Source organism: Lactuca virosa, chromosome 4 (genome assembly GCF_052849685.1).
Source record: "Lactuca virosa cultivar CGN04683 chromosome 4, Lactuca_virosa_CGN04683_v6, whole genome shotgun sequence".
NCBI lineage: Eukaryota > Viridiplantae > Streptophyta > Magnoliopsida > Asterales > Asteraceae > Lactuca > Lactuca virosa.
Window position 1 is genome coordinate 107,334,562 of NC_136429.1, and position 23,772 is coordinate 107,358,333.

Consider the following 23,772-nt stretch of genomic DNA (forward strand, 5'->3'; position numbering starts at 1 on the left):
CGGACTTTCGATACGAATGACGAAAGTTTCGAGAACTTGCCGATCGAGGCGATAGAAACATATGAACTTAGTATGGTGAGGACCACGCCAAATCGTGACGAATGAAAGCAACGGACTCTTTACTGAACAAAGTTTTGGCCAATTGAAAGAAACGTCTGCTATACGATGATGTATCCCTAGTGTGTTCGATAATGTACTGCTAGTGTGCTCGACCATGTACCCTTTGCAAATGATCCAGGGCTTTCTGTTTTACCTTTGATGTTAACACTCCTACGTATCATACCGCTATGTGCGCATACATACAAATGAAAGTGTTTTAATAACTAGTGGGGATACTTTATATCACAATTCTCCTTGGTACCACTACAATCGCCTGCAATATACAAGTTATGAATATTTAAGATGAACCAGGCAGTCGACTGAGTAACTCTGCCTCAAATCCTCAACCAATCAAGGAATGGGAACCTAAGCAGAGTCACTCACTCTAAGTCTGCAACATCTTAGTTGTGCACAACCCTGATGTATATGGTAAACCATAATAGCTTCTCTAAGGGATCCTTTAGTTCTCTTGAATACTGTGACCTATTTCAACATGTGAGTTGTTATAGTTACTTTTAAGTGTTATCCCCAAATTTTAATCTTATATGAATATAAAATTAATTTTAAAAGTAATTACTATTTCGAAAACGTACCGCTACTCGTCGACGACTCCGGGGTAGATTCTCCTGCGGTGATCATCAGAATGCGTCCATCCGCGCCTCAGTTCCTTTTTATCGGGCAGTCCCTCTGAAAATGTCCAGCCTCACCACAGCCATAGCAGGCTTGGTTTTCTTCAGCTCCGAGGACTTGGGAGATCGGTTGAGCCGGTGCCTTGCAGAAACGGACTGTGTGTCCCTTTCTGTGGCAGTTCAGACACTGCATTTCCTGGCATACTCCGGTGTGGTGAAAGTTGCACTTTCCACACTTCGGAAGGTTTCCAGCATATCGACTGGCAGGTGCTGAAGCAGTAGGCGTCGTAGCGGTGTACATAGTACTCGCTCGTTGCTCTTGCGGGGTGTCTTGTGTTGTTCGCTTCTTCTTTCTCTTGTTTCCCGACTTCTGATTACAGTCCTCTTCCCCCGATGGCTCGGGAATAGGGACTTTTACACCATGGCGGACTCCATGGTCGATGAGTCGCTGAGCCAGGCGTTTAGCACTATCGAACGTGGCTGGGTTAGAAGACAACACATTTCCATGGGTCAGGGAAGTCAGACCCCAAATGTATCTTTCGATCTTCTTGCTCTCCGAGGTAATCATCCCGGGGCATAGAGCTGCTAGCTCGCTGAACCGGTCAGTGTAGGTCACTATGTCTGATCCGACCATAGTGAGATCCCACAGCTCTTGTTCCAGCTTTTGAATTTCGCCTAACGGGCAGTATCCTCCCGCATTAACTCTTTTAGGTTTTCCCAACCTATTGGGTTAGCCACTAATAGGGTCAGTGACTTAACATGGTTGTTCCACCATGTTAGGGCCTTGCCAGAGAAGGTGCAGGCAGCAAACTTCACTTTGCTTCCTTCTGGGCATACACAGATTTCGAAGATCGACTATGTTTTCTTGAACCATTGCATGAGGGCAATGTCTCCTTCAGTCCCATTAAAGGACAATGGCTGGCATTTGGTGAAGTGCTTGTAGGAGAACTCTATCAAGCACCCGAGGACCTCACCTCATGTAGAATCAGTAGGCGTTCCACCTCTATTGGTACTGACGGAGTGATATTGAGCCATGGTTGTTGCCACAGCCGCAGCCACTGCAGCGTTTATAGCTGCCATATCGATTTGCGAAGGAGGCGGTATTGGAGTTATCGGAATAGTGCGTCTGTTAGATCTGCGAGGAGGCATCTTTGCTAAAAGAATACAAAGATGAGACGGAATAAGTCTAAAGCAATGGACACAAGACGAAAGCTGAAAAGACAAGGTTATCCTAGTTCTGGATGTATCGGGTCCTGACTTCCACATGGTTGTAGAAACAATTCATAAAAGAGTCTATACCTAATAAACTCTATGAATTTGAAATAACTATCCTCGAATGAATATCTGTTTCCTGAATAATTGTTACCAGTTGCATGTAAGAAAATAATCTTAACATATAATGTGAGCAGTGTTTCCACTCGCTCATTAAATTAACCAGATTATTATTTATTAATGTGACGTGTAAGACGTTTTGGTTACTTCGGCAGATCCTTCTTTGCAAACTTCTCATGAATTTGTTCTTGTTCCTCCTGGACTCTTCTGTTGTCTACTATGAGGAAGTGGTTACATCTATCTGGGCTTGCCGTGCGAGAATGAAAGTGACTAAAGAATCTATGAGCTTTAAGGTAACTTTATGGGGTGATCCTTACGGAGTCCTCCTATAATTGAAGATTAAATAGACTTTCGAATAAGTGATCCTACTCCAAAACTACACCCTTAAGAAGAATGGATAGCGAAGCGTAGACCACAGATTCTAAGTCTATAAGAACTTGATTATATATAAAACTTTAGGAATATACCTTGCAAGATTATAGACCTATCCGCAAGGGTCTTTTAAGTTATCACTTAGGTTATTTATATGGACTAAAATACTCCTATAGTATTCTAACGTAATGTACTTGTTCTGGTGTTCAGGTAAGTTTTAACACGGTTGCAACACCACATCATTCCCAAACACATGTCGGTCACATCTCGAATGAATATAGTTGATCAGGCTATATTGATCCTAGCTATGATTACATAACTGTTCAGGTTGACGACAGTGCCCTACCTTTAAATACTTTTAGTTATGTTCTCCTCGTGACACTAGTTCTATTATGTACATGTATAAGCAAGTAGGTATATTTTTATAACCTATAGTTATATTCTTAAAATATATCATTATCCAGAGCACGTAAGCCCCATTGTATTTTTAGTTGTATATCTTTTATCGGTTGATATACTTAGTTCACTATAAACAATGCTCTGATACCAATCTGTCACACCCCAAAACCGGAACGGCGGAATCGTTCGGGGGTGGAGGACGTCATGTTTAGTATCACGAGATATGTATATGGTAAGCAAGTAATGAACAACCATTTCATTTCGAAAGGAAGTTTTTACAATGTGTGCGTTCACAAAACATAGAATTCATACACAAATAACAAAACAAGACTTGAAGCTATAATGCTTCATCTTCTGAATCCCCAGCACGAGCACCTGTCTAATAGTCTCCTGAGAATACAAGTTATTTGAAAGAGTTGATCAGCAATTAAGCTGGTGAGTTCATAAGAGTTTAGTGATGTAAGTAAGTTGTAAAGTGTTGTTAAAAATGTAGATGTAAAATGGTGTTAAAAATGTAGTTGTAACATGTAGTTGTAAAATGTCGTAAGTTGTAAGTCCTGTTTTGAAAAGTTCGCCTGTTCCTCCAGAAAATCCTATATTTCCTACTTTGATGCAAGTGTAAGTAAAATGACACTACAACCCTTTCTATGGGTACTAAGCGGATACGAGTTATATAAGAATCAGAGTAAATAAACAATCGATTGTGCGCATCTGCCCTAAACTCACAACCAAACGAGGAACATAAATTAAGGCGGATAGCACACATCCCATTGGTTGTTAGATCATCGTCGTATATAACCCTAGTGTAAACACTTGTTACTCATGGAGTTAATTGTAATGGTTCCTTTATATCTAATGAAAAGTTCTTTAAGAAAACCCATATTTCTTATAATAAAATGGTGACCACAGTGACTACTTTTATAATAGCTTAGTTTATACTGCTATATATAATCTAATATCGGATAGAAAGTTAATTGAGTGAATCTGCCCTAAGCCCACAACCAAACGAGGAACAGGGAGTAAGGCGGAAAGCACACATCCAACTACCTATTGGGTATTAGTTTTATATATAAACATGGTGTATAAACTAAGGTATTATAGAGTTACTCACCTAAGGTCCTTTAAATTGTACTGGTTTAATAAAATGGATTAAACCCTTTACTGGGAAGTTTCTAGTTTTGTGTACCAAGAGTACTGATTTTGGAAAGTATGTTTTGTACTAGAAAAACTGTGCTTTGACTCTGTGTCCTATAACCTGACCCATAACCGGTACCCTTATGATGACTTAATGTATACTAAGCATACATATATATAGAATCGGGTAGAAACTAGATTGGGTGAGTTCGTTCCAAGCCCACAACCAAACAAGGAACAGGAAATGAAGCGGAGAGCACACATCCTATTACCTGTCGGACCCTATTGGTATATATATATATATATCCTATGATGTATACATTAAGGAATCATAAGACTAGCATTATGGTCCTTTCTTTTAAATGTAGCCTTCTACCAAGGCATCTTCTGTTATGTGCTAGACTCGACTGTTCCGGCTGTCGATTGTAAAAATGTATATTTTCCCTAGTTTATAACTATCTTGACTCGAAAATAGTTTGGGTTGGACTTTCAAGTGGTACCGTCACTTTATGAAAGAAAGGGAAGTGTAAGTACACAGTTGTCGTTTATAATGACATGCGGATGTACTAATAACCTAAAAACATATTTGTTTTATTACGGTTATAATGTGAAGGCTAGAACCCTTACTATACGCTCTTCCTGTCAGGAGATTAGGGGAACTAAACACGACCTCTGCAAATTCTTGCAAGCCATGTAATTCACATTAAAGTATATGATCATGTATACCCAATATAACTATCACCTTTTGTTTAAAACAATGAGTTAGTGATTCATTGGTATAATTAGATCCTATATGTGTTATCATGCTATAGCAACCTAACTTGTTTGTTTTGTCCAGTATTTTGTACGTTCTGTTTGTTTCTAGTAATTATGTGTTCTCTCTGTATGGTATTGTTTGATTCTCTTCACTATCTGTTCTGTATGGTATTGTTTGTTTCTGTGCTTCATTGTACTAGAAGTAATGATTAGAATTTTCCTAAACTATACCTATTATAGCTTACTAATGTTCTACTTGGACTGTTACTGGAAAGACTCGTTTATCTACTAAGTTATGTTTGTACTTTTAAAAACAAAGTTTTGTATAACTAGAAAGTAACATAACTTTAAAAGAGTTTTGAAATGTTTTGACGACTTATAAATGACATAAGTAACATTTTGAAAGATGTTTATAACAAACATTTACATAATTATCATTGTGTTCAACTTGTATCCCCCCCCCCCCTTAAAACAGTTAAAAGATTCATTACGGGGTATGAACTCACCTGATGTGGTTGATTCAAATGGGTATGCATGTAAGGATGACAAGTTCCACGAATGAAGTCCTGAGATACAATAAGTCCTAAATGACATATAAGGACACATATTGACATGAATATAGTGTTTATAAACAACTATATGAAAGGAAACACCTTCCGGGACTAGGAAACACCTTGACCAAGTGTTGGAATCACATGTGATTCAACAAAGGAAAGTGAAATGGCACTAACATGTGTTTACGGTTTAGGGTTTACGGTCCTAATGGGTTTACGGCCGTAAACCCATGGTAACTTCTACCATTTGGTGTTTTAAGGTCTAACAAGTCAAGGTTAAGCATACTATGATCAAGTCCAAGCCTTAGGAAGTAATTGTGGCACCAATGCACCACTTTTTAGAGTTTACGGCCCATGGACCATTCCTCATGAGTTTATGGCCGTAAACTCATGGCTAAACATGGCTAAGTGTTGGTTTAAAAGCTATGGATGCTTTAAGGACTTTTGCTCTAAACTTGTATGAGAAAGACCACCTCAAATGAGGCTTTTGATGAGTTTACGGCCCAAAGGGGTTTACGGCCGTAAACTCATGGTCATTGTGAACTTGAGTGAAGTTTAAGGTCCTTCAAACATCAAGGAAGGGTTCTGGGTCACTTGCCTTGCATCCTATAGCGTTTATGGCCCTAATGGCCACCAAAAAGGGGTTTACGGTCTTGGGAGTTTACGGCTATAAACTCCCTTTGATCTTGTGTTCTTGATGTTTTAAAGCCTCTAAGCATGGATACTAACTAGATATGAAGTATAGGGAAGTGTACTTACGATCTAGAAGCTTGAAATGGTTGATATTGGCCAAGAACACTAGTGTGTGTTCTTGGTGTTCTTGGTGAAACTTGAAGATCTAAGAAAACATGATTTTTATGGATGAATCATGAGGATGAAGCTAGTTAAGAAGGATTATCAACAAACTAGAGAAAGAACACTTACGATTTTTGAAGATCAAACACGAAGATCGGGATGATACTTGAGAGAAAACTCATGTGTTCTTGAAGGGAAAGTGAAAGAATGAAGAAAAGTGAAGGAAATGAACTTATATGGAGGAGTTTACGGCCTACATGAGTTTACGGACGTAAACTCCATGTTTACGTTCGTAAACTCCATTTGATGGAGTTTAGGGCTTGATTCTTGTACTGTGACCTTTAGCAGATAAATTCCAACACTTATTCCTTAAGTGTATTAGGCTAAAACTCCTTAGAAAGACCTTTAACCAGGCTAGAACTCAGTACTAATGAGTTTGACACTCATTTGAGTTGATTGACTGGGCTTTAAAATCAAAAAAAAAATTTCGGGTTCTCACATCATCCCCCCGTTAGATGGAATTTCGTCCCGGAATTAGCTTTCTTAGCCGTACTTACAGGGGTTATGCTCCTCTGATTGGCAGAATACCTACTCGTAGACCTGACAACTTTGCCCTGGTGTTCCTGATAGGATTCGTACTTGGTCCATCTATCATTACCTCGTGCATACAAGTCGTATATGATTAGGGTTAGTAAGACGGTCGGATGTGTGACTCTGCCCCAGGTCCACAACCAAACAAGGAACAGGAGATAGGGCGGAAACACACATACTAAATCTGCGTAATCATAATCATATACCACCCCCGCGTATACACTGAATAGTGATAGGTGGGTTGTATTCGTCCTTAGCCTCTGTGCTCGAACTTGGTCTGTTGGACGAGTGGTATTTCATGACGGTCTGTGGACATCTGACGATAAGGCTTCGGAGGACAAAGTACTCTTCGCACGAGTACTTCGGGGGTTTAGAATACGAAAGATAAAACTGACGTTTAGGTCGGACTTTCGATACGAATGACGAAAGTTTCGAGAACTTGCCGATCGAGGCGATAGAAACATATGAACTTAGTATGGTGAGGACCACGCCAAATCGTGACGAATGAAAGCAACGGACTCTTTACTGAACAAAGTTTTGGCCAATTGAAAGAAACGTCTGCTATACGATGATGTATCCCTAGTGTGTTCGATAATGTACTGCTAGTGTGCTCGACCATGTACCCTTTGCAAATGATCCAGGGCTTTCTGTTTTACCTTTGATGTTAACACTCCTACGTATCGTACCGCTATGTGCGCATACATACAAATGAAAGTGTTTTAATAACTAGTGGGGATACTTTATATCACAATTCTCCTTGGTACCACTACAATCGCCTGCAATATACAAGTTATGAATATTTAAGATGAACCAGGCAGTCGACTGAGTAACTCTGCCTCAAATCCTCAACCAATCAAGGAATGGGAACCTAAGCAGAGTCACTCACTCTAAGTCTGCAACATCTTAGTTGTGCACAACCCTGATGTATATGGTAAACCATAATAGCTTCTCTAAGGGATCCTTTAGTTCTCTTGAATACTGTGACCTATTTCAACATGTGAGTTGTTATAGTTACTTTTAAGTGTTATCCCCAAATTTTAATCTTATATGAATATAAAATTAATTTTAAAAGTAATTACTATTTCGAAAACGTACCGCTACTCGTCGACGACTCCGGGGTAGATTCTCCTGCGGTGATCATCAGAATGCGTCCATCCGCGCCTCAGTTCCTTTTTATCGGGCAGTCCCTCTGAAAATGTCCAGCCTCACCACAGCCATAGCAGGCTTGGTTTTCTTCAGCTCCGAGGACTTGGGAGATCGGTTGAGCCGGTGCCTTGCAGAAACGGACTGTGTGTCCCTTTCTGTGGCAGTTCAGACACTGCATTTCCTGGCATACTCCGGTGTGGTGAAAGTTGCACTTTCCACACTTCGGAAGGTTTCCAGCATATCGACTGGCAGGTGCTGAAGCAGTAGGCGTCGTAGCGGTGTACATAGTACTCGCTCGTTGCTCTTGCGGGGTGTCTTGTGTTGTTCGCTTCTTCTTTCTCTTTTTTCCCGACTTCTGATTACAGTCCTCTTCCCCCGATGGCTCGGGAATAGGGACTTTTACACCATGGCGGACTCCATGGTCGATGAGTCGCTGAGCCAGGCGTTTAGCACTATCGAACGTGGCTGGGTTAGAAGACAACACATTTCCATGGGTCAGGGAAGTCAGACCCCAAATGTATCTTTCGATCTTCTTGCTCTCAGAGGTAATCATCCTGGGGCATAGAGCTGCTAGCTCGCTGAACCGGTCAGTGTAGGTCACTATGTCTGATCCGACCATAGTGAGATCCCACAGCTCTTGTTCCAGCTTTTGAATTTCGCCTAACGGGCAGTATCCTCCCGCATTAACTCTTTTGGGTTTTCCCAACCTATTGAGTTAGCCACTGATAGGGTCAGTGACTTAACATGGCTGTTCCACCATGTTAGGGCCTTGCCAGAGAAGGTGCAGGCAGCAAACTTCACTTTGCTTCCTTCTGGGCATACACAGATTTCGAAGATCGACTATGTTTTCTTGAACCATTGCATGAGGGCAATGTCTCCTTCAGTCCCATTAGAGGACAATGGCTGGCATTTGGTGAAGTCCTTGTAGGAGAACTCTATCAAGCACCCGAGGACCTCACCTCGTGTAGAATCAGTAGGCGTTCCACCTCTATTGGTACTGATGGAGTGATATTGAGCCATGGTTGTTGCCACAGCCGCAGCCACTGCAGCGTTTATAGCTGCCATATCGATTTGCGAAGGAGGCGGTATTGGAGTTATCGGAGTAGTGCGTTTGTTAGATCTGCGAGGAGGCATCTTTGCTAAAAGAATACAAAGATGAGACGGAATAAGTCCAAAGCAATGGACACAAGCCGAAAGCTGAAAAGACAAGGTTATCCTAGTTCTGGATGTATCAGGTCCTGACTTCCACAGGGTTGTAGAAACAATTCATAAAAGAGTCTATACCTAATAAACTCTATGAATTTGAAATAACTATCCTCGAATGAATATCTGTTTCCTGAATAATTATTACCAGTTGCATGTAAGAAAATAATCTTAACATATAATGTGAGCAGTGTTTCCACTCGCTCATTAAATTAACCAGATTATTATTTATTAATGTGACGTGTAAGACGATTTGGTTACTTCGGCTGATCCTTCTTTGCAAACTTCTCATGAATTTCTTCTTGTTCCTCCTGGACTCTTCTGTTGTCTACTATGAGGAAGTGGTTACATCTATCTGGGCTTCTCGTGCGAGAATGAAAGTGACTAAAGAATCTATGAACTTTAAGGTAACTTTATGGGGTGATCCTTACGGAGTCCTCCTATAATTGAAGATTAAATAGACTTTCGAATAAGTGATCCTACTCCAAAACTACACCCTTAAGAGGAATGGATAGCGAAGCGTAGACCACAGATTCTAAGTCTATAAGATCTTGATTATATATAAAACTTTAGGAATATACCTTGCAAGATTATAGACCTATCCGTAAGGGTCTTTTAAGTTATCACTTAGGTTATTTATATGGACTAAAATACTCCTATAGTATTCTAACGTAATGTACTTGTTCTGGTGTTCAGGTAAGTTTTAACACGGTTGCAACACCACATCATTCCCAAACACATGTCGGTCACATCTCGAATGAATATAGTTGATTAGGCTATATTGATCCTAGCTATGATTACATAATTGTTCAGGTTGACGACAGTGCCCAACCTTTAAATACTTTTACTTATGTTCTCCTCGTGACACTAGTTCTATTATGTACATGTATAAGCAAGTAGGTATATTTTTATAACCTATAGTTATATTCTTAAAATATATCATTATCCAGAGCACTCAAGCCCCATTGTATTTTTAGTTGTATATCTTTTATCGGTTGATATACTTAGTTCACTATAAACAATGCTCTGATACCAATCTGTCACACCCCAAAACCGGAACGGCGGAATCGTTCGGGGGTGGAGGACGTCATGTTTAGTATCACGAGATATGTATATGGTAAGCAAGTAATGAACAACCATTTCATTTCGAAAGAAAGTTTTTACGATGTGTGCGTTCACAAAACATAGAATTCATACACAAATAACAAAACAAGACTTGAAGCTATAATGCTTCATCTTCTGAATCCCCAGCACGAGCACCTATTTAATAGTCTCCTGAGAATACAAGTTATTTGAAAGAGTTGATCAGCAATTAAGCTGGTGAGTTCATAAGAGTTTAGTGATGTAAGTAAGTTGTAAAGTGTTGTTAAAAATGTAGATGTAAAATGGTGTTAAAAATGTAGTTGTAACATGTAGTTGTAAAATGTCGTAAGTTGTAAGTCCTGTTTTGAAAAGTTCGCCTGTTCCTCCAAAAAATCCTATATTTCCTACTTTGATGCAAGTTTAAGTAAAATGACACTACAACCCTTTCTATGGGTACTAAGCGGATACGAGTTATATAAGACTCAGAGTAAATAAACAATCGATTGTGTGCATCTGCCCTAAACTCACAACCAAAAGAGGAACATAAATTAAGGCGGATAACACACATCCCATTGGTTGTTAGATCATCGACGTATATAACCCTAGTGTAAAACACTTGTTACTCATGGAGTTAATTGTAATGGTTCCTTTATATCTAATGAAAAGTTCTTTAAGAAAACCCATATTTCTTATAATAAAATGGTGACCACAGTGACTACTTTTATAATAGCTTAGTTTATACTGCTATATATAATCTAATATCGGATAGAAAGTTAATTGAGTGAATCTGCCCTAAGCCCACAACCAAACGAGGAACAGGGAGTAAGGCGGAAAGCACACATCCAACTACCTATTGGGTATTAGTTTTATATATAAACATGGTGTATAAACTAAGGTATTATAGAGTTACTCACCTAAGGTCCTTTAAATTGTACTGGTTTAATAAAATGGATTAAACCCTTTACTGGGAAGTTTCTACTTTTGTATACCAAGAGTACTGATTTTGGAAAGTATTTTTGTACTAGAAAAACTATGCTTTGACTCTGTGTCCTATAACCTGACCCATAACTGGTACCCTTATGATGACTTAATGTATACTAAGCAGACATATATATAGAATCGGGTAGAAAATAGATTGGGTGAGTTCGTTCCAAGCCCACAACCAAACAAGGAACAGGAAATGAAGCGGAGAGCACACATCCTATTACCTGTCGGACCCTATTGGTATATATATATCCTATGATGTATACATTAAGGAATCATAAGACTAGCATTATGGTCCTTTCTTTTAAATGTAGCCTTCTACCAAGGCATCTTCTGTTATGTGCTAGACTCGACTGTTCCGGTTGTCGATTGTAAAAATGTATATTTTCCCTAGTTTATAACTATCTTGACTCGAAAATAGTTTGGGTTGGACTTTCAGGTGGTACCGTCACTTTATGAAAGAAAGGGAAGTGTAAGTACACAGTTGTCGTTTATAATGACATGCGGATGTACTAATAACCTAAAAACATATTTGTTTTATTATGGTTATAATGTGAAGGCTAGAACCCTTACTATACCCTCTCCCTGTCAGGAGATTAGGGGAACTAAACACGACCTTTGCAAATTCTTGCAAGCCATGTAATTCACATTAAAGTATATGATCATGTATACCCAATATAACTATCACCTTTTGTTTAAAACAATGAGTTAGTGATTTATTGGTATAATTAGATCATGTATGTGTTATCATGCTATAGCAACCTAACTTGTTTGTTTTGTACAATATTTTTTACGTTCTGTTTGTTTCTAGTAATTGTGTGTTCTCTCTGTATGGTATTGTTTGATTCTCTTCACTATCTGTTCTGTATGGTATTGTTTGTTTATGTGCTTCATTGTACTAGAAGTAATGATTAGAATTCTCCTAAATTATACCTATTATAGCTTACTAATGTTCTACTTGGACTGTTACTGGAAAGACTCGTTTATCTACTAAGTTATGTTTGTACTTTTAAAAACAAAGTTTTGTATAACTAGAAAGTAACATAACTTTAAAAGAGTTTTGAAATGTTTTGACGACTTATAAATGACATAAGTAACATTTTGAAAGATGTTTATAACAAACATTTACCCAATTATCATTGTGTTCAACTTGTATCCCCCCCCCCCCCCCTTAAAACAGTTAAAACAGTTAAAAGATTCATTACGGGGTATGAACTCACCTGATGTGGTTGATTCAAACGGGTATGCGTGTAAGGATGAGAAGTTCCACGAATGAAGTCCCCAGACACAATAAGTCCTAAATGATATATAAGGACACATATTGACATGAATATAGTGTTTATAAACAACTATATGAAAGGAAACACCTTCCGGGACTAGGAAACACCTTGACCAAGTGTTGGAATCACATGTTATTCAACAAAGGAAAGTGAAATGGCACTAACATCTGTTTACGGTTTAGGGTTTACGGTCCTAATGGGTTTACGGCCGTAAACCCATGGTAACTTCTACCATTGGGTGTTTTAAGGTCTAATAAGTCAAGGTTAAGCATACTATGATGAAGTCCAAGCCTTAGGAAGTAATTGTGGCACCAATGCACCACTTTTTAGAGTTTACGGCCCATGGACCATTCCTCATGAGTTTACGGCCGTAAACTCATGGTCAAACATGGCTAAGTGTTGGTTTGAAAGTTATGGATGCTTTAAGGACTTTTGCTCTAAACTTGTATGAGAAAGACCACCTCAAATGAGGCTTTTGATGAGTTTACGGCCCAAAGGGGTTTACGGCCATAAACTCATGGTCATTATGAACTTGAGTGAAGTTTAAGGTCCTTCAAACATCAAGGAAGGGTTCTGGGTCACTTGTCTTGCATCCTATAGCGTTTATGGCCCTAATGGCCACCAAAAAGGGGTTTACGATCTTGGGAGTTTACGGCTATAAACTCCCTTTGATCTTGTGTTCTTGATGTTTTCAAGCCTCTAAGCATGGATACTAACAATATATGAAGTATAGGGAAGTGTACTTACGATCTAGAAGCTTGAAATTGTTGATATTGGCCAAGAACACTAGTGTGTGTTCTTGGTGTTCTTGGTGAAACTTGAAGATCTAAGAAAACAGGATTTTTATGGATGAATCATGAGGATGAAGCTAGTTAAGAAGGATTATCAACAAACTAGAGAAAGAACACTTACGATTTTTGAAGATCAAGCATGAAGATCGGGATGATACTTGAGAGAAAACTCATGTGTTCTTGAAGGGAAAGTGAAAGAATGAAGAAAAGTGAAGGAAATGAACTTATATGGAGGAGTTTACGGCCTACATGAGTTTACGGCCGTAAACTCCATGTTTACGGTCGTAAACTCCATTTGATGGAGTTTAGGGCTTGATTCTTGTACTCTGGCCTTTAGCAGATAAATTCCAACACTTATTCCTTAAGTGTACTAGGCTAAAACTCCTTAGAAAGACCTTTAACCGGGCTAGAACTCAGTACTAATGAGTTTGACACTAATTTGAGTTGATTAACTGGGGTTTAAAATCAAAAAAATTTCCGGGTTGTCGCAAAAGACGCCTACGGAAATTCGTCAATTTCTAGGCCTTGCTGGCTACTATCGCAGGTTCATTCAGAACTTTTCAAAGATTGTGAAACCACTTACCACATTGAACCAGAAAGGTGTGGCCTTTGACTGGGAAGAGAAACAAGAAAAGGCGTTCCAAACGCTTAAGCAAGCCTTATGCAGCGCACCGATATTATCTCTCCTAGATGGGATAGAAGATTCCGTGGTATACTGTGATGCATCCAACCAAGGGCTTGGTTGTGTTCTTATGTAACGGGGAAAGGTTATCGCCTATGCCTCAAGACAACTTAAGACGCACGAAGTCAACTACACTACACATGATCTTGAGCTTGGAGCAGTAGTATTTGCTCTGAAGATCTGGAGACACTACCTGTATGGTACGAAAAGCACTATCTTTACAGATCATAAAAGCCTTCAACATATATTCGACCAGAAGGAGCTCAACATGAGACAACGACGGTGGGTTGAGCTACTAAATGAGTACGAATGCGAAATTCGTTATCATCCCGGTAAAGCCAATGTAGTAGCTGGCACCCTAAGTCGGAAAGAATAGTTTGGTCGTAGAGTCAAGGCATTGACTATGACAATCCATTCACATCTGTCCACACAAATTAAGGAGGCTCAACAGGAAGCCTTGAAACCGGAAAATGTGGCAGATGAAACCCTGAGAGAGATGGATAAAAACTTAGTAGTCAAGGGTGACGGAGTCTTATACCTCATGGATCGGATCTGGACACCGAAGTTTGGTGGTTTCAGAGCCGTTGTCATGAACGAAGCGCACAATACTCGATACTCCATTCATCCAGGTTCAGATAAGATGTATCTGGATCTCAAAAAGTTATATTGGTGGCCTAACATGAAAGCATATATTGCTAACTTTGTGGGCAAGTGTCTTACTTGCGCCAAATTAAAGTAGAATATCAAAAGCCCTAGTGTTTTCTACCACAACAGGAGATACCTGAGTGGAAGTGGGAGCGGATTACAATGGATTTCATAACCAAGTTACCCAAGACAACGGGTGGACTTGATACCATTTAGGTAATCGTCGACAGATTAACAAAGTCGCTACAAAAATCTCTGGGAACTAGGCTGGACATTAGTACAGCCTACCACCCACAAACTGATGGACAGAGTGAGAGGACTATATAAATATTAGAAGACATGCTGAGAGCTTGTGTGATCGAATTTGGTAAAGCGTGGGATATCCATCTACCATTAGTTGAGTTTTCATACAACAACAGCTAACACACTAGTATCAAAGTTACTCCATTTGAAGCCCTCTATGGCCGCAAGTGCAGATCTCCTCTGTGTTGGGCTGAGGTGGGTGACACGCAACTAGCTAAAGGACAAGTTCCTGACAGAACTCTCACTGGTCCAGATATCATCTGGGAAACTACGGAAAAGATTGTTCAAATTCGTGAACGATTGAAAGCCTCCAGAGACAGACAGAAAAGCTACGCTGACAAAATACGAAAACCCTTGGAATTTCAGGTTGGTGACCTTGTTCTATTGAAGGTCTCACCCTGGAAGGGCATGATACGCTTCGGAAAGCGAGGCAAACTAAATCCAATGTACATTGGGCCTTTTGAGATTCTCGCTCGAATCGGCCCAGTAGCTTACAAACTCCGACTACCACAGGAACTTAGTAACGTACACCCTACCTTCCACGTATCGAACCTAAAGAAGTGTCTATCTGATGAGACTCTTGTTATCCCGCTCGATGAAATCGAGATCAATGAGAGCCTCAACTTCGTGGAAGAACCAGTAGAAATCATGGATAGGGAAGTCAAGCAGACGAAACAAAGTCGTATCCCGATAGTGAAGGTTCGTTGGAATGCAAAAGAGGGACCTGAATTCACTTAGGAGCGGGAGGATCAAATGAAACATAAGTATCCTCATCTTTTCCCTTATTCCATGTGTATTTCTTAGACTTAATTTCGGGACGAAATTCTCTCTAACGAGGGGATGATGTGACAACCCGTAATTTCTATCTTGTAAAAAGTCAAACTTGGTCAACTAAAGTCAAACTTATTTCTTGTATTATCTTAATATAGTTAGGATAATGAATTTATAGGTGTATAATCCTAGTATTATTAGGTGTTGTGTGTTATAGGAGGGAAATCAATTAGGACCAGGAACCTTCGCATGAGCCGCAAACCCTCGTTGGGCAGTAAACGCTCGGACCACAAACGAGCCTTCACAACCGTAAACATCCCTTGTTCTCGGCTGTGAACTCCTTCGGGCCGTGAACCTTCTTCGGACCGCAAAGCCTCCCATATATATATATATATATATATATATATATATATATATATATATATATATATATATATATATATATATATATATATATATATATATATATATATATATATATATATGTTTAACCGTAAATTCCTTCACTTCTAGCCGAAAACTCAAGTCTTTTCTCCCAAGATCTTCAACCAAAAACCCAAGTTTTCTCTCATCTATCATCCGAAGATCATCCAATCCACCTCCAGATCTTATTTAAGAACATCTAGTGTTCTTCTCTTCACAATCAATCACCATTCATTCTTGAGTTTACGGCTGTAAAAACGTACATCTCCTTCATTTCACCAAGAAACACCAAGAACACACTGAGTTCCAGCCGAAAACACTTGAATCTTCAAGTGCCAAAAACCCTTTTGCGGCCGCGAATACCGAAGCCTAGTCGTGAACACCTTGCAGCCTCTTAATTTCGGTTCTAACACTTCTTTTGTAAGTAATTCTTACATACTAGGTTGTTTCCTTAATGCCTTAGAGGTTATATTCACTAATCGTATGCGTATATACTATGTGATATTCATTTTAGGACTTGTTTTGTCTCGGGATCTAACTAGTTGAGACAATCCTCCTATATCGAACATTCAACTGAATCACTCCCAAAAGGTGAGTTCATACCCCTACAATTTACCTTTTTAAATACTTTTAGGGGGAATACAAGTAGAACACAATTCATTTGTGTTAACATTTACATGTGAAACCAAACAAACAATTGATTTCTTATGGTTATAATTGTTGTTAAAATCATTTCAAAAACTCTTTTAAACTATTTTAGATAGTTGTTTATTATCAAAATCGTATTCATTTATATATTTATGTATAAGTATGCTTTAACGAACCTAGGACTAATGGTAAATACATTGACTCCTGTTCCTTGTTTTGTTGTGGGCTTAGGGTAGGATCACTAGTCCGACCGTCGGCTAAATCATAGCTATACTTGCTAAATATATACATGAATATTAAACCCCATTTTCAAAGTACATACTTAACTCAGTTGTAAACATTGGGCAATTGAGTCTTTTCTACAAATCTTTTACAGTTCAAACAAATATACTAGTAAACTATAATAGGTATAGTTTAGAGGATCAATACATACTAATTTCTAGAACAGAGAAACGATACATGAGTCAATACCTACTATTTTCTAGAACAGAGAAACCATACATGAGTCGATACATACATACTATTACTTTTCATTACAAAGTATACTATTCATTTACGAGAATAAAAAGGAACTTACATTCTATAACAAGAACAAGATAACTAAAATGTGAGATACTATTTCATGGCATAGCAATATTTTTGTAATGTCACGTTTTGTAACTAGAGTCTCCTGGAGGGAGAGTGTGAGTTTGTCTATAGATCTATACGGGATTGACCATCCCACACCTTGCTGCTAGCTACAGTGGGACCTGCAGGTCTACGGGTGACGAATGTCATATCATTTTCGACGCCTGAAGAACGTCGTGTTTCATACTAGTCAATCAAGCATGGTTATAACCTAGTCGCATTTAACCTAAATTAACCAATTTGGTTACAAGGTAGTTAATGCATCAGTAGTTTATTTTACACAATGCTACTGTAAACCTTCATTTTCCATTACACCCATACAGTGATATTCTCTCATGAGATATGCATACTATTTTTCTAGTAAAAGATGGTTTTACAAATATGGAAAACTTACATTTTATACTGTTTCAAGTACAAACATACATTTTACAAGAGAACAAACATACAAAACAGTCGGGTCTTGGGTAGAAGACTACATTTCATTTGTAGAAGAAAATATAGGATTTTCTGGGAAGTATACAAACATTTTACTAAACAAATACAAACATTTTCATGAAACAAACACAAAATTTTGACATTAAATACTTATGAACTCACCAACTTAAATGTTGATACTCTCTTTCAAAATAACTTGTATTCTCAGGGAACCAGTAGACAGGTACATTGGATCAGGTTTTTGAGAAGACGGAGCATTTTCAAGACTCGTCTTTTATTTTGATATACATATTGTTGGTGTCTTACAACTATACTCAGAACACACATGCACTAACTATTCTATTAATTCAATGGATGTTGTTGCTTGTTTTACTATTGTCCATTGTTATGATATTTTACATGACGTTCTCCGCCCCCGAATGTTTCCACCATCTCGGTTTGGGGGTGTGACACACAAACATGCGCAGTTGATTTGTAAAATCCAACTTCATCTTGGATGTTCGAAAAACGATTTCTGAAATCAAACCCATCTAAATCTCTATATTATTTTCCTAAAGAATCATGTCTACTAACCTTGTAGCTTTGAATTCGAAGTTTCGTAGACTCGATTGATTCTCAACTAGAGTACCAGGCATAGCCAAATGAACAAGAAAGAATTTCATAATTAAGAGAAGAGAATCGTACGGAATATATATTAAACCGGACATAGTTTCATGATTAAATCTTAGTATTCATCCTCAACTAGAAACAAGAAGAGGGAAAGTGTTTGGAAAAAGAATACAATGTTTCTTATAAGGTCTGTTTCTTTTAACATAGACTAAGACAAATCTACAAGTGTATGCAGGAAGATGCTTAAATTGAATATCGATTTCCAGATGTTGAATAGATTTGTGTTTTGGGTTTCGAATCATCGTAGGCAAAGAAATTGATGAATCATCTAGGGTGGCGATTTTGATTGTATTTCTATTTTTGGGTTTCAAATCGTACATGACCAAACCCAACTTGTTATTATCTTCGTATCAGTGGGGTTATTAGGGTCATAGAAGAAAAAAAGGATGTCACATGTGAATGTCGTTAGGCTAAGGGGTATGGTTACCACCAGCCCACTAGAAAAGTGATGCCATGCCAGCTTCACGTCAGCTCCACTACATGTTCACTATCAACCTACTACCCTTGGAAATGGTTACCACTCCACATTATTTATCTTTTTATTTTTTATTTTTTTTTTGAAATTATATTAAATATAAAACACATTTATTAAACATAAATAAATAGTTTGGTAATAAAAAAAGTACAATAAATTAAACAAAAAGACATAATCTTAAAAGTCAACTAGATGCATTCCCCCGCGTTGCGGGGGTTGGATGGTGTTGGTTTTATGTAAATGTATAGTAGATTGTCTTAATTGGTAGCCGCAGTTAAGTATGTTGCTATTTGCTGCAATTTGCTCTTTTACAAATTTGATACTTAAAATAAAAAAAATAAAGGACATTGCCCTTTGCAGAAAAAATGATCCAAACTACATAAAGCTAAACATTAAAATGAAAATACATTGCCCTATTTTAGTATTTTTGTTGTAAGATATACAAAAAAACCCACTTAGCATCAGTCCAATGAAACGCATTTTGATGAACCCGGTTCAGCTCTTCATGTTTCAGTTCCACACGTATAAATGGGTCCGGAGGGAAAAGAGGTAATATATGGTTTAGCAAAAAAGTATTTCTACAAATAACAACATAGCATACATAGGCGTTGTTGTCATCTCACTCATTCTCTATTTAATCACAAATCCCACCTTATGTGATACCTACTGGAAAGATGAAAAGGCAGAGGCTTAACTGGGCCGCAACTGTGCCAACCTCAAATACCTTTGCTGCATGAAGAAAGCAAAAACAAAACACCCATTAATAAATTAATATTTCATGGTGTTTTTTATTTATATTATATGGTATTATTTGAAAGCGTTAATAAATGTGATTTAAGACTATTAAGTTTAACCAAATACCTAATGTTAATGGCTAGTCTTCGTATAATTTTAACAGATAATTGAAATTTATGATTTTCGTTTATAACTTTTCCAATTTATTATCCTATTAGATTCATCACAGGACTGAAAGATATCATCCACAAAATGTGAATGTTTGGTTATGTAATATAAATCTAGATATTATTTGTGACCGATAACCCATTTCGTACCTGGATGTGAAGCTAATATAAAACAAGATCTGTTTCAGCCAACCAAACATGTCACATATAAAAATACTATTAAGTCTTAACCATGATTAGGAGCCACAAAAAAGTATAATGGTTTATGTAACTTTTTTTACCTGATGACAGACACATTAGGTGGGTTCATTTGGATCAATTAGTTGATCAATATCCAATGAGATGGCAGTTGCAGTGGTCCGAAACACTCCAGCTAAGAAATAGTATAACACCTTCAATTTGCATACATTATCCTACAATTCAAGAGTATGTAATTAATAATGAACAAATAACTTGACTATATAATAAAAAATAAACAATCAATAATATGTACTATCTGACATTTAAGATCCAAGCTTAAAAATAAAAAGTTATTTGTCATGTAAGAGCGGTGCGTCTGACTATACTATTCACTTGTAGAATGAGAAAAATTGTAAATTGTCATTTTGCATGGAAAAAAACAAAAGCATTATGAAACCGTCTGATAATGACCGTAATTACAGAAACACTGTTTTTCCGAACCCAAACCAAAAAATATTTTGAGGCACACTTACAACTTTTGGGAATTAAAAAAAACTAAAAATACTAAAAGGTGAACTTATTGCACCTGTCCATGATTGACCATCTCTGATTTAATCGACTTCTACATCGTAAACTGGAATAAAACAAAAAATGAAGCTATGGGTAGTACAATGGATAGAGAAATACATATTTGTGTTCCTGTTTGAAGATGTGGATGGCCATAATGTTGAGATACATGCCATGCCATTAGAAATTAGTACATAGTTTGGTATGATGGAATCGGGGAAAGGAATGGAATGGCTGATACCATCGGAAAAAAAAATTTGTTTTTTTGTCTGGTTGAATATAACAGACAATTCTAAGTAAATTAAGTAAAAATGACAAAAATGCCCTTGTATCTTACCCCATAGTTTTCAAGGAAATGATCATGGTTTGTTGGGAAACTTGTGTCATGGCTTTGCTTCCAGGTGAAGGTGCAAGTGTCACCAGGTGAACCTGCAAGTGCCACCTCCTTCAGCCTACATGATTAAATACTAAAAATAATATAAATATATATTTCTATTTTTTTAAAATCTGACCTTAACGCGAGCAGAAGATAAAGGGAAACTAACTCTCAGTACCGTTTAAGTGCAAATGGTAGCATCAACCGCTCTCCCTTTTGGACAGCAGGATTTATTAAAATAGTTCGTGCCTTTGGGGCACAGAGATTTCTAAGAACAATAAAAAAAAAGTATAAGTTGATTTATAAATAAAGGAAAAAAAATCATGTTTTTTAACATTGAAAATAATATATCAAATGAGATATATCGCTAAATAAGTTTCATATAGAAACATATTTCAGGTTGTTTGGAATGTTAATAGATTTTTCTTCGAAAATTTTATATTCACCAATTCATTGTTATATATAGGTATTATTATTATATATTAGCAATTAAACCTTACATGTAAACATATCATCGATTCATTGTCTTCATTTCTACTGAATATCATGAATGGTATGATCAATGGATGTTTCTTCATTAACCCCATCTGCATCTTCATAAAAACTTGGTATCAAGAACATAAGTTAGATGTATAAAGTGGAAAAGGATTCAAACTTTTTTGTTATCATACCACAAAGTTAAGGCTCAAGTGCACAACCTCAACAACTGTTGATTCTTTCCTTTCTTCTCATCATGTGATCAGTATGAAGACTACCAATGACCATCTCACTTTGTGCTTTAAATCCTTCACCGGCCATTTCTTTAGGGGTAATTAAGTCAATTGTAGTAGAACCACCTTCTTTAGGGAGTGATGTTGAAGCATCACTTGGACCTGTGGTGTTGAACTGTGATAAGATTCATTTCCTTAATATATATATATATATATATATATATATATATATATATATATATATATACATTATTTCTCCACACAAAGATTTAAAAAAAAAAGAAAAAAATGAAAAGTATTATTACGTCATTGATCTCAAAAAGATCAATGTCCTCCAACTGTAGAACGGCAGCCTTGGTTGTAGCTGGAATCGCCACAGCAGGTCCAATTCCCATAATTACTGGTGGTACACTAATAGAAGCAAAAGTCCTAATAGTAAAATTATTTTGTTGCATGACATTCTTGGTTTTCACCTGGTAATAGGTAGTTTCTATTTTATACGCATACAAAATAATGAAATTAACAGGCAACCACAAACAGAGATGATTCCTGAGTAACGAAAAGTAAAATTGAACTTGAAATTACAAAGAAATATTACGAAGATCAGATGTAGATACTTCCCATGTTCCTCTTCTCAACTCATAGGCAACACCGTTTTCAAAACAAAATACCTGCAAGAAAGAAATTAAAAAAAAAACAAATAAACATAAGGTCTCCTGATGGGTAAACATTAACAAATTACTGAAGAAATCAAATAACCCAACTGAACTGAATATTTACAAAACGCAAATAAAATAAATAAATAAAATAAAAAATAAAAATAAAAAAAACTTTTCTACCAAATCTGGTAAAGTTGAATTTGAAGCTTTTTTAGGGGAATTAGATCTTGAAAACGGAGCTGTGTAGCAATACGTATGTTCAAATTCATAAAACGTAGGTGGGTCAATTGAAAGATGTAGGTTGACATATGTATGTACAAATTCATAAAAGTTAATCTGAACAACAATCGCATCTAAAAGATGTAGGGTTTCTCATTTATTATAGAAGATCACCGGAAGAAACAGTCGCATCTAAACCTGTTGGTTAAACATTTACAGTCAAAAGAAGGGAAAGAAGAAGAGGAAGGGAACGATTTCTGTCAACAATCGATCCCAAACACCCCAATGATTTCTATCAAACAATAAAAAAAAAGGAAAAGAAAGAATTTGGGACTGCTGAAGCAGCCCCGTCTATTTACCTGCAATCGCCGGAGGAGGCAGTCCGTCTCCATCCCACAAACCGAGACCCACCCCGTCGCACCACTCTTTTCCCCTTGTAGCTCCACAACAGCCACCAAACACCTGTTCACCGCCATTTGTTGCTGTCGTGATTGCAGCGTTCGTCTGCTGCTACTACCGTCGGTGGTGCGCTTCGCTGGCTTCGCTTCCCCTTCATTCGCCTAGTTCGACATCGAAGTTGGAGACCATCTCGGCTTTGCAAATCGACCGATGCGCCTTCACTTTCCCTCTCTTTCGTTCGTCTGCTTGCAGGCGTTCTTCCGACTAAACGTGAATTATGGATAGTAATAGAGAGTTCTGGAAGGAGGGAAGATATTTCAAAGAGGCCGTCCAAAATATGTGTATCGACACAAAATGACCCAAATATAGTTGAGGGACCATTTCTAACAACATCTTAGGAACTTTACTGTTACTTTTCTTCATAACTTTAATATATATATAATAATAAATATTTAAAGGTAAATTAGAAATTAAAAAAAAATATAATTGAAATATATAAGTGAAGGGTCTGATCTGTAATTACCAAAAATCATTTAAATATAAGAAATTTGATTTAAGGTGGGAGTTGTAATCAGTCAAGACTCAAGCCTCCAAAATTGTCAAGTCTTTATTTTACATTCTTCTTCCTCACCTGCGCATGGCCATTTTCTTCATCAACTTCTTGGAGCTCTTTTTCTCCATTTTCTTCCCTCTTTAAAAAGAGTATTTTTTTTTTATAAATCCACCAACGTTCACATAGAAAGAAGAAATTGTTAAATAGGGCATTAACCAATCACCTTTCTCGTCTTGATTCTCGTCTTCGTCTGTAGCTGGAACCACGTCACAAGGCAGCTACGCACACCAGGCGCGGTGTTCACGCATAGCCAGCCTTGCCACATCGGCCTTCACGCGTGGATTAGTCGACCATACCGGATGGCCTTAGAGCATTGGATGT

At 37.6% G+C, this 23,772-nt stretch overlaps 1 long non-coding RNA gene across 1 annotated transcript; it reads right to left on the reverse strand.

Moving 5' to 3' along the window:
• Nucleotides 1–19,206: 19,206 nt before the first annotated feature.
• On the reverse strand, nucleotides 19,207–23,109 carry LOC145109968 (uncharacterized). The gene is made up of 10 exons (XR_013709361.1): nucleotides 22,799–23,109; nucleotides 21,867–22,232; nucleotides 21,523–21,723; nucleotides 21,352–21,444; nucleotides 20,988–21,119; nucleotides 20,813–20,904; nucleotides 20,495–20,542; nucleotides 20,010–20,141; nucleotides 19,879–19,907; nucleotides 19,207–19,555 (listed from the first exon to the last, which is right to left on the reverse strand). It is a non-coding gene; the product is annotated as an uncharacterized LOC145109968 (long non-coding RNA).
• Between the last annotated feature and the right edge of the window lie 663 nt (nucleotides 23,110–23,772).